The following is a 12,398-nucleotide window of genomic DNA, read 5'->3' on the forward strand; positions in this document are numbered from 1 at the left end:
TTTTTTTTTTTTTTAAATTCCTGAACCATTTTTAGCTCTCTAGAACAATGACAAACAAGGCATCAAAATTGATCTGGAGGGTTTTAGAGCTGTTAATTTTACTTTCTGGTGACAGTCCTTTTGTCCAGCTTTGGTCTCCTTTGAAAATCATGCTCAATGTTTGGTTTTTTTTGAATACAACATCTTCAGGGTTCCAGTGAGCAGACACGTTTGTTTTCTAACATGTCTTTGCTAATCTGTCTTTTTATATTTCCAGGCAATCAGCATGTGACTGGGGATCTCCCGTAGCCGTCCAATCGCTCCCACACACTCCTTTCTGTGTGGTCTTGCCTCTGCCCCCAGTGATTCCCTTCTTTGATGTGCTCTTCATCTTCACAATGGGCCAGTTTGCACTTAACCATTTCTCGTTTTTTAAGTTGTCCATTTTCCTTTCTGTACCCCATGAAAGGCTGAACCGAGGTGGCAGCTTTCCTCCTTCCCCCCTTTGCTCTGGGCCCCTACATTTGTTTTCCTTTTCTATTTCTATAGACTCTGTTTTGAAGTGTGCTCCAAGGTGAGATATGAAGATATAAAAACACAAATCTTCTCCACCCGGCCGCCATCGTCCTGGAACTCCGTCCGGGGTTTTATCTATTTTTGTTCTGCGTGCCTCTTTTTAGGTTGGTGCGTCTTTCATGTGCTTTCTGAAGAGATCTGACTTCACAAATTTTCTGACCATATTCTCTCAGGACACACATATATATTTATATATTTTTCCTTTTTTTCACATAAAAGTAAAACAAAGCAAAACTACCACCACCACCACAACAAAAAAGTATTGCCCCGAAAGTAATCAAATACTGCTTGAAGTATGTCAGGCCAGTCTTGTCAGTCTTCCCTTCTCAAATCTGTCTGATTTTTCTTCAGCTAGCCGCCTATCTTTGTTTGCAAGCTGAGGGTTCCCAATTGCATTTATTACCGACTCTGTCTGCAGCTTTGAGTGCTTTTCAATGGTTCCTTGGATATGAATCATCCCTTTGAGTATAATTTCATTTTATTTTTTTCCTGTGATCTTCTTTCTTTTATATCTTAAAGTATCCTTGGGGCCCACAACCCCATCGTTATCTATTAATGAAAAATACACAGAATTCTGACTTTATTTCCTTGTATTTCATTTTTTTTTTATCCTATTGTTCTTATTCTGAAAGCTAGTTTCAACTTGCTTTTCCCATGAGTATGGTTCCCAATTGAGATTCAGAGTACACCTGAATTCTGTAGTCAGAGAATTAAAATCTGTGATCATTAATAATTATTTAATTTTTTCCCATCTCAACCTAAGAAGACAGTGTCTCTGCTCTTTAGTTGGCTGACAAAACAATCAGTCAACTGCGATGGCTGCAACGCCTGGGTCTCTAAAATCAAATGCCTTTGTCAGGGCTCGAGTAATTAATCATGATGAACAATTTCAGGTTATTGTCTAGAAGTAAAAAAAAAAAAAAGATGTGAATCTAAAAAATTAAAATTTTTAGTTTTCTCTTTATTTTTATGTGAAATTCGCTACAGAAGAAAAATTGAGGCAATGTTCTGGTATATTAAAGTTTAAAAGCAGCAAGATTGCAAAGTGAACACGCTTTTTTTTTATGCCCCGCCCTATCAACACAGACTTTGTCTGATTTTACAGTTCCTTTCACTGGAAAGGTAAAGTTCATTTCCCTTCTCTTTTAGTTTAGTCTTGCTTTCTGTCTTGTTTTGGCTGACAGAAGATAGTAGAAATAATGACATAGCAGCTTTGAGACCTGACCTCAAGAAAGCAACTTCCTGTGCGTTTGGACCCCAGCCTCTGCCAGGAGAACAATCCGACGCACCTGGGAGCCAGAGAGATGTATCTAAGAGAGACAAGCCCGTCACGGATTAGCCAGTGACCAAGCTGTCTCCAAACATTTGAGAACACCAGCAGAGAGCCTCCCTGACCTAGAGAGGATACAGACCTATGACTGAGACTTAGGTGGCCACATAGCTGACCTGTGGAATCCTGAGCAGTGATAAAGGTTATTGTTTTAAACCACTGACTTTTAGGTAGTGTGCTATACAGCGATATGTGATAATTGATAATTAATACAGAGGATAATGAACTAGAGCTCTATGGTCTGCAAATAATTATGTGCGCACTACAATTTAAGCTTTGGGACTACAGCCCTGATTGAAAACAGAATCCAATAAATTTCATTTGGTAGTGTCATAAAAGCTTGTATAAAGAAGCTTTGGAAATTCTGGTGTGAGCTTTAATTGAAATTAAATGACCACACATCTAGCTTCATCTTCAATTTGAGAAAAGGTCGGAGTTGCCAGGAGTATAGTCAGATCCATGCTTGATTTTTCTCCAGCAAATGGTCCCTATTCTCAAGGCACATATTTAATGAAACTCAATCCAGGGTTACAGAAAACCACTGTTACATGACAAAAATGTGATTCTTTCCACGTGTTACCTGGTCCCCTAATTTTTGGCTTTGCGATTATTTTTAAGGTTTATTTGCCATGTTTTGGTCACTCTGGGTCAGCCTAAATGACCATACCTTCTTGCCTCTGAGTGCTGAGTCAATAGCGAATATGAACAGAAGACGGGAGGAATGAAGCTATGTACAGATTGGAGACTGGAGTTTGAACCTGAGGCCAAGGACCAATTTTGTTCACTTTTCAGCTTAAATTGAAGCTATTTACTCACTCTGTCACTGGCAAAACAGTTGGCTTCCTCTACAGTTTAGGAAAGTTTTCCCCAGAGAAGTTACTATAGAGCAAGTGGCAGTGAGAGCATTCATTATTTGCAAGTACTTCAGGGAAGGAGAGAACCAAGTGGTAGCTGAGCACCAACCTTCAATGTATTCACACAGTTCAATTAGACAAGGGGTCCAGGATGCTGACAGTTGCAGCCTGGTACAGTTTGGATATTTGACCCCCCAGACCTGATGTTGAAATTTGATCCCCAGTGTTGGAGGTGGGGCCTAATGGAAGGTGTCTGGATGGGTAGATGCATCTCTCCTGAACAGCTTGCTGCCGTCCTCTTGGGGATGAGTGAATTCCTTGTGTTCCTGAGAGAGTTCCCCCAGAGGAGAGCTGATCATAAAAAGAGGCTGGCACCTCCCTCCCTCGTGCCTCCTCTTGTTGGGTGATCTCTGCAAACGTCGCTCCCCTGCCCTTTCACCGTGAGCAGAAGCAGATTCCTGTGCCGTGTGTCTTGGACAGCCTGCAGGGACCTGAGCCAAATGAACCCCTTTTCTTTTTAAATTACTCAGCGGCAGGTACTCCTTTATAGCAACACAGGCAGACTGGGACAGAGCTACCTTTCCTTCTGTAAGAGGGGAGAGTAAGCAGAGAGAAAGAGGAACCAACGTTTTTTCCTTTTGGACCAGCAGTGGAAATCTTCTATCCTGCATATAACGTGTATAGTAGGGCAAAAAGCTTTTTTTTTTCCTTTATAAAAAGATGACTTTTCTTAATGACAGTGATAACTCATAATATTTTTGTTCTAAAGGTGTATCTCTCAAAATGGCTCAGAATATGAATTTCCAAGTCAACTGTTAGATTCTCATTAAGTCTCACAAAACCCGGCAGTGATCGTGAGCATTCAAAATTACTCTCTCATGAAGTATATGATATATTATATGCTTGTCATTGGGCCATGCAGAGCGTCAGTGTCAGTATGAAGTCACGAGTGCTACTTATTAGACAGGAATGTCACTCCCGTTAAGTTGGGGTAGCTATACGGGCTTGGGTTAATGAAATGCGAGAGGAAGTAGATGGGTTGTTTCACAGCTGAAGCCTTTTAGAGCTTAAATCTTTGGAACTCCGTGAATATGTGAGAACCTAGACTTTCCATTAGCTAAGGTCCCTGATGGAATAAATCCCCCTAATGAACCACATGGAACGTGTAACCTTTATTTAAGCCACAGAGATTTCCTGGTGGTTAGTTACTTTAGCATAGCCTGTATGGTCCTGAGTTTTTTATTCCATAAAGAAATACCGAAGTTTCTATAAGCGACTGCTATCATAGGTTTTTGTTGTGTCAATGCTCGCAGTGGTTTGAGGTTTTATGTTCCTTAAGGCCAGAAGGATGGCATTTTATAATTTTTGGTGGAGAAGTAGTTGGAAAAGCTGCAGCCTGCAGTAACTTGGGAAGCAGACAAAGTACTCCAGGAGCATTTCAGTCTAAGAAAATAAGCTGGAAACAGCATATCCTGTTTTTATAGTAATAATAGTATATGCTAGTGCATATTAGCTGTTGGATGCACATGAAAAATAATTATAAAAAAAGAGATAAGCCCAGAAAAGTACTTGCTGTCATGATCTCAAAGACTGGTATGAATGAGAATAGATAAATTCCAGAATTTGGGGGACCGATAGGAGTAGAAAGGTATCTTATTCTTAAACTGAAACATTAAATTATTTGACCAATAAAGGAGGTTTAAATCTCAGCCATAAGGCACTATGTAAATCAAGAGAAAGGCTCATTTTGTTAAAACCAGTAAATCTGGTTAGGTATCTATGTGGAAGAATCTCACTAAGAAGGTTATTCCAATAAATCTTTTTAATTAGAAAAAATAGCTCAAGGAAAAGAGACTAAATTTGTGATTTTTCTGCTAAAGCCTGAGAGCTTGCAGTGGTCTGCAATGAAATTGAAAAATAGAAAGTATTAAGGGAATGATACAGCAAAAAAAAAAAAAAAAATTAGAAAATCGAACAAGTGGATCTAGAAAAGACCGTGCACGAAGTCGTTGGTACATGGAATTGGTTGGATTCTTCAAAAGGAAGCGATTAAGAAATTCTGAAATTGTCTCTTCAAGACATATAATGACCATTGGATCCTGGCATTCTCTACATCGTAAATTAGTTGAGAAGGCTACTCAGCCTACAAAGATAGCATTTTATTTTTCTAATGTCCAGGATATACATCCTAAATTAAAAAAAATGAAAATTAGCAGGAAGGTAGAACCAAAGACCAAGTAAAATAATGGACTGGGAAATTCCTCTGAAGGAGCAGAACTGTGAATTCAATGTAGGAGCCATTGAATGTCTTTCTGGTGGGCATTTCAGAAAGTTACAGAGAGTGGCACATTTTCTTTGTTCCATTTTCCCAGTTCACGTCTTTTTGTAGCTATTCCCTCTGTGTTCCTCCCTTGTACATTAGGTGCATGGGGAATAGAAATTTAGTCTTAGGTTTCAGGTTAAGGAACATGAATGTTTGGTTCTTGCCTCATTCCATAAACAAAATTAACTTCTATGTGGAGTAAACCTCCAAACTTTAAAAGTAATCCTATTTATATTGCTATCTCCATTTTTTGATGTGTTCAAGATTCACAAATTCATAACAAGTTGACTTAGTAAACTTTAATGAAATATTTTGAGGGTGGGGATAAAAAGAAGTAACAACTGATTGCTAGGATTAATGATGCTTACTCATGGTAGTGGCATGAGTAATGTTGTACAGGAAAATAATTAGTCCTTGAGTTAATCCTAACTCTGTAAGGTGCCAAAATTCATCAATCATTGTTTAAATTCTCCAGGTATTTTCCAACTGGGTCAAAAAGAAGTTGTCCTGAATATTGTATCATTAAATACATGTGGAATAAAGGGGGAGGGATTCACTGCATAAATGACATGTATTCCCATACCAGAAAGTGAATTAATAGAGGAGAATGTTTAGAAATAAAACATAAAGCATGATATAGGTTTACAGGAGACATACTTTCAAAACAGCGAACTTTTAAACACTGTGCTAATGATTCCCAAACAAATACAGCTTTAGACTACAAACAGCTGCTTTTGGAAAAATCAACCTTGAAGAGAAATATGCTTTGATTGCCTGAAGCTAAATTATCTTGCTGCAAAGCTCACTGAAAAAAAAAATTGTAGATATCAGCATAACTTCTGGTGCCTTAATCTGGCATTGAAGCTTGAATAAATGTCATTCAATTCTCTGTTAGGGACTATGATAGCCTTTAACAAAAACGCATTTATATTAGATAAACCAAAGGGCAAAAGACTCGAGTGTGTTGAGAGAGTCTACTCATGCTGAAAACCTTTGCAAAATGGATGAAGGTAAGACATTCAGAATATTAACCGTTCGTAATGTCCTTATTCTATTATTTTTTTTTTTTTCTTTGAGGATTTGGGGCAGTTTAATTTTTTTTTTTTTTAGAGTATACCTGACATTTAAACATACACAGGTGGGATCAAGTTCACATAACAACTCACACCCTTTGCCTTCATTTCCATTATACTATTGCATTTTTGCCCTGCATTATTGATTATTCTCTTCCTACTGGGAAATTCCGCTGTTGTACAAGTATGCTACAATATCTCTGAACATGTATTTCCCTGACACCCTCGGTGACCTCCTCATTTCTTTGCTCAATTTTATGGCAAAATTCCTGTTACCACTTTGCTTAATCTGTCCAGATTTTCATGCTTGTGCCTGCGCAAAACTCTACTGTTTTCAAGATCAATAGCTTCCGTGTCAGTAAATCTAATGGTGAATTCTTAAGCCTTATTTAACTGCATGTATCATTAGCATTCGATGCAACTATCAACTATTCTTCCTTGAAACACATTCTCCACGTGACTGCCATGTTTCTCCTCCTACATCCCAGATGCTTTTTTCTAGTGTTTTTTATGGTTTGTCCTCTTTGACTTGACCTCTAGGCAATCAAGTTCTACAGGAGTTAGTCCTTGAACACATTTTCTCTATCAATAGCAGTTTACAATGCATCTCATCCAGTCGTGTTCTTGTCTATCTCTACATGTAGATGAGTCCCAAATTTATGTCCTCAGTACTTACTCTTCTCTGATCTTCAAACACATACATTCAACTTGCAGTTCCATGACGTCTTAAACTTCAGCATATCCAAAAGAATTCTTGACTGTTGCTATGAAACCCTCGGTCATCCTTATATCTAAAAATAATAGCTCCAGACTTCCAATTATTTAGACCAAAATCCTGGAGTGACCTGTAACTACTGAAATGCGAGCCAGGTTATCCCATCTCCAATTCTTGTACCCTTGTCCAACCCGCCATTATCTCTTGTCTGAATTACTGCAATGCTAATTTTCTAATTTACACTTTTCTTGACCTATATTCTTGTTCCTTATTCTTGTGATGCTGTCCATCTCTTTTCCAAAATGGGGGGAAAAATCTGCATGGGTCAGCTCTGCCTTCCTGCAAGTCTTTGTTTAAATATCTCATTATCAGAAATACCTCATTCCTTTTGTGTAATAACATCTTATTTGCTGCTTCTCCCCTTCTGAATTTGTTGAAATCTTATCAATAACACGGTCACTTCCTCAGATAGTACCCATTCATTTATTCATTTGTTTTTGGTCCCACCTCACCAGAATACAGGCTCCATGAAAGAGAATTTATCAGTTTTGTTTGCTGTTATCCCTGGAACAGTGATTGGCACAGGGCAGGTGCTCAATAAACATCCATTGAATAGAATCTTATCTTGATTTCCAGTGATTTTTTTAGTAGTGGCTAGTCACATAAAATAACAGCTGAAATTATAGTTAACCTGAAGACATTTTCTTTAACTCTGAATATGCTTCAAAAGCCAAGGATAACAATCTCTGTTTCTTTTTAGAGTGTGTGTACTGCACTTCTAACTTTATACTCTCCTGGAAAAGGTTTACAAGATCAGAGGAAAGGCGATCACCCTGTCTAGCCAGTCAGATGAATCAAACCAATGGAATGACCAGTGGGTAGGAAGTTGTAGACCTATCATAGCAAAATCCACAATGAACTGTATCCAGTGACAAAGGAAATATGACAAACTTCTCAGTTTTTTTTGAGAACAAAATTATCAATTATTCTAATTTTTTAAAAATTTAAGACAGAGTTTCACTTATTAACCCTTGGTGGAGTGCTGTGAAGTCACAGCTCATGGCAATCTCCAACTCCTTGGGCTCAGGTGATTCTCCTGCCTCAGCCTCCCAAGTAGCTGGGACCACAGGCGCCTGCCACAACCCCTGGCCATTTTTTTGTTGCAATTAGGCCAGAGCTGGATTTGAACCCATCACCCTCAGTATATGGGGCCGGCACCCTACTCCCTGAGCCACAGGTGCCGCCCTATCAATTATTCTAAAAAAAGAAATGATTTAGAAAGGTCTTGAAGCCTCTGATAAATTAAACTTTGTGCAGATATAACCTGGGAGTGGAGTGTAATGTTGGTGTCTTGATATATGCCTTATATATTTTTTATAGATTTTTAAGATAAATTAAACAACTGAACAAAATAAGTGACCTCTTTTCTTTATGAATGCAACTTATTCAAAAAACTATGAAGGAGATATTGATTAGTTTTTCCCTGATAATAATTTTTTTATTCAGTTCTTCAATAAAACACTTAAATTAATAAAAACAAATTACTAAATAAAAATTAAAGTAAAACCTCTTAATTTTTGTTATTATTTCTATGACTACTATTCATTTTTCCCCCACTGTATTTCTATAGGTGTGGGGTGTCTCACTGTGATTTTGTGTTGCATTTTCCTGATGATTAGGGATGTTAGACATTTTTTTCTATGCCTACTGGCCATTTGTTTATCTTCATTTAAGAAACATGTATTTAGGTCCTTGGTCCATTTTTAAATAAGATTATTTGTTTTTCTAGATATTAATCCCTTTTAGACATTAGATATTGATCCCATTTTAGATATTAATCCCTTATCAGATATATATTTGCAAATACTTTCTCCAGTTCTTTAGGTAGTCTTTTCTTCCAGCATTTTTCTTAGTAATAATTTACAAACAACATATGCATAATCTGGCAGTGGAGAAATAACCTAGCATTTAGTTATATAATCCAATACGAGGCCGAAATTAAAATAATTAAACTAGATGCAAAAACTTTGAAATGGAAAAGCCTTAAAATGATGCCAATGGAGAAACAGTTTGCAGAATGATACCCATGATAAAGTGCTGTTCAAAATAAATAAGACTGCGCTATGTATTATGTGTGGCTACATTAATATTCTTACTGATTTGAATAAAAGACGGCAATTTCAGCTCATGCTTACCTCCTGGTGAAGAGGGAGAGGAAATAGGATGGGTGGCGGCTTTTGTTTTACATATTTTAACTTTCATTTAAAAAAAAACCAATAGAAACCTGAAGCCAATGTGGCAAAATGTCGACCTTTGCTAAATCAGGTGAAGAGGTACAAGAGTATCTGCCACATTTTATTCTTTATTTGTTCTCCAAAGTATTTTGTAATTAAAATAAAAATTCTCTTTATGATAACTGAGGTTTGTGTTACCTGCTTATAAACTTCTATAAAATCTTGCTGTTGTACAGATTGTATTGCTATCTGGTTCCAATTTGCTTTTTTGGATTGTAGGGCACTTTGGCCATTGTCTCCACAATTTATACTAAGATCTAATTTCTCTTGTACTTAAACATGCCTAATTTGGAGAAGTGGATTACGATTTGTGTTTACTAGATAGTGTTTGCCATGAGTTCTGGTATCAGGATCACTTTTTAGGCAGAGCTGAAGAGGCAGTCTTTTGGGGTTAGGCTATTTGCATTTATATATTGCAATCGCAATTTATTTTTCTTAATTAATCCATTAAGGCAGAAGACCTTGACCTTAAATGATCAGGAATACAGGAATTCATGGCAGTTAAAGACCAGCAACCAGAGGCCAATAGGCTCCTACAGGGTTTGAGCATCACTACTTCACCAAGAAACAGACACTATCACTTCCAAAATTTTAAAATAAACAGTATTTATCTCTTTTGTCCTCTAAGGACACAGTCATGTTTCAATTGTCTTGTTTCAACTTGATCTTTAGTTTTGATTTGTTTTCAGTCACTTTTTCTTGATCATACTTGATTCATTTTTACTTTAAGTTTGGTCAAAATCAAATTTGTATTAGGGTTTGAAATTTTATACTTGCATAATCTTGGAATTTCTAATCGCTTGAATATATAGAAATCACATATTTTTCTCTGGTTGTATTAATTTATTATGTACCTTTAAATAATACTTTTTCAAGTATCTCTAACGAAAATCTCAAAGCAATAAATAACACCTTTCTGAGACCACCAAATATTTATATTGGTGAGACCACTTAAAATATTTATATGCAATGTGTCAGCTCATTTGCTTAAGATGAGTCACCTCAGTGAATAATTTAGTGATTTCAGAATTCGTTTAACTTTCCTATATTGCATAAATATAATGATAGATCTGAGGAGCTATTAAATATGCCATTTCAATTTAGTTTCCTGGCTTAAAGTGGACTTTCAACCTCCCCAAACTAAATATGTATACCTTTTCAGTGGCAGTAATCTTTAAAATATTCTACATTATAGGAACTATTTTTAAAATATATCTGTGATATGGCCAATTATCCACTTTTTAATATTCAGAATATTAAAATTATTTTATCAAACTCTTGTAGGATCTTAATTTGAATGCATCAGTGTTTCTCTTCATTTGGTTTCTTCCACCTAGAGTCATAGCATGTGATCTGGACAGACTATGACGTCTTGTTGGCAATAAAGGGAAGGTTTTAAGCGAATATTCAAAGACCTCAGACGCTGAGTCATTATGACATAATTTTCCTTCATTCTCAATTTCAGCTGCTGATAGATTTAATTTAATTTAATTTCTAGACCTGGCAAGAAGACAGCATGGAAACTCATGCCATAAGTTCCTCACCCTGTGGAGATAACAAATGTTCATTAAGGATAGCATATTTAATTATAGAATCATACAATGGAAAAGATTTCCGAAGGCTTCTAGTTCAACCTTTCTTCCAATCCAAAAACTTGCCAGATGGATAGTTGCTTAGCTTTTGCTTAAACATGTGCAATGTTGAAGATTCAATAGCTTTTGAGGAAAACCCATTACATTTGGGACTTGAAGAATTATTAGAAAATTTCTGCTCATGCCTATCTAGCAGATGTTCCTTTTAAATCCTGTCTATTTGCCCCTTTAGTACAACACAGTACATATTACTTGACACTCTTTCCAATATGTTATCCAGCTATTGTGCTTTCTTAAATAATCTGTCTTAATACTCCAAACTAAGTATCAAAATGTAGCACTTGGAAATAGTACAGGCATTTAATAATGATGAAATATAAATACAGAGGATCATAACAAGCAAAATGATCATGAAATTAGTTCTACAAGAGGAAGGACATAAAACATATCAAATGTAGTGTCATGGTGCTCCAGTGATCTTAAATTTGGATTCTACACTTCTCAGTAATCAAAATAAAAGCAGGTGATGTGGTGATAACTTAAAGTTCCTCAGTGTAACCAAAGATTTTAATGACCAATGTCCTCAATAAATATTCCTTTAGCTAAGTTGTTGTTTTATCTATGGCTCTTGTTCCAGAACTTTCACAGCCTCTGATATGTTTAGGGAACTAAAACTGGAATGTTTCACTCATTTTCAAGTGCATTAAAAAAATGGACAGTGGATCATTCATTTAATGAATCATGGCGGGATGTCTGATGTGGCTCACAATGTAGGCTGCAAGGAGGCTATAACTGCCCAGGATAAGCCATGTCAAGAAATAGTCTTGGTCATCTTGGAAAGGCTCCCTCGGGAGGCAGCATCTAGTAAGAGGTCTTTCCTTCCTGTAAGAGGAATAGTAATAGAATTCTTGCTGCGTGACTCAGCTTATATGTCTTCATTAGTACAACACTCAGGTTGTACTTTAGACAAAAGTGCTAATTCTGAAATTCTGAAAATTCATTCCCCCAAAATGAACTATAATAATTTTTTCACACATTATTTTTACCCCTACTATGGGGTTAGAAAATTAAAGTGAAAATTGAATGATTTTTTTCAAAGATCAAAAGGGACCAATTTTTTTTTAAAAGATATCTGTTAAAGCAAAAGTCATCATTTCTCTGTCAGTCTATTTGTTAGAGTAATGATAACACAGCTGATTTTGATTGAAGGGTAATGCGATCACTTAACAACGCCTAGACTGCGTGTCACTAGTAATTGCTACATATAGGCATCACTTCTAAAGGAAATTATATCCTCTGTAACCATTGTTGTTTATTAGGTGCCTATTTAAGTTACACTCCCTCTTAGCTTCACTTGGAAAAATCAAAATCGCTTTGCATAAAATAGAACACAAAAGACAAGATAGTCACTGTGGATAAACATAATTAAAGAATATTAAATAATGAATTATTTCACTACCTTTGTTGTTGAAGGAAATGTAAATAATTCATTAGAAAAAGCTCTATTAATTAGAGATTTAGTTTGAGGTTTGTAAGAAGATATGGCTACATTTCTCTCCGCATTCGTGTAGATGGAACGCACTCACACAAAAGAAGGGCTGTGAAAACTGCATGGTTAATGCATCAATAGAGACAAATTAGAACATTTAGCCTCCAAAGGAA

This window comes from Otolemur garnettii, unplaced genomic scaffold (assembly GCF_000181295.1).
Source record: "Otolemur garnettii isolate 467f Iridium unplaced genomic scaffold, OtoGar3 scaffold00054, whole genome shotgun sequence".
NCBI lineage: Eukaryota > Metazoa > Chordata > Mammalia > Primates > Galagidae > Otolemur > Otolemur garnettii.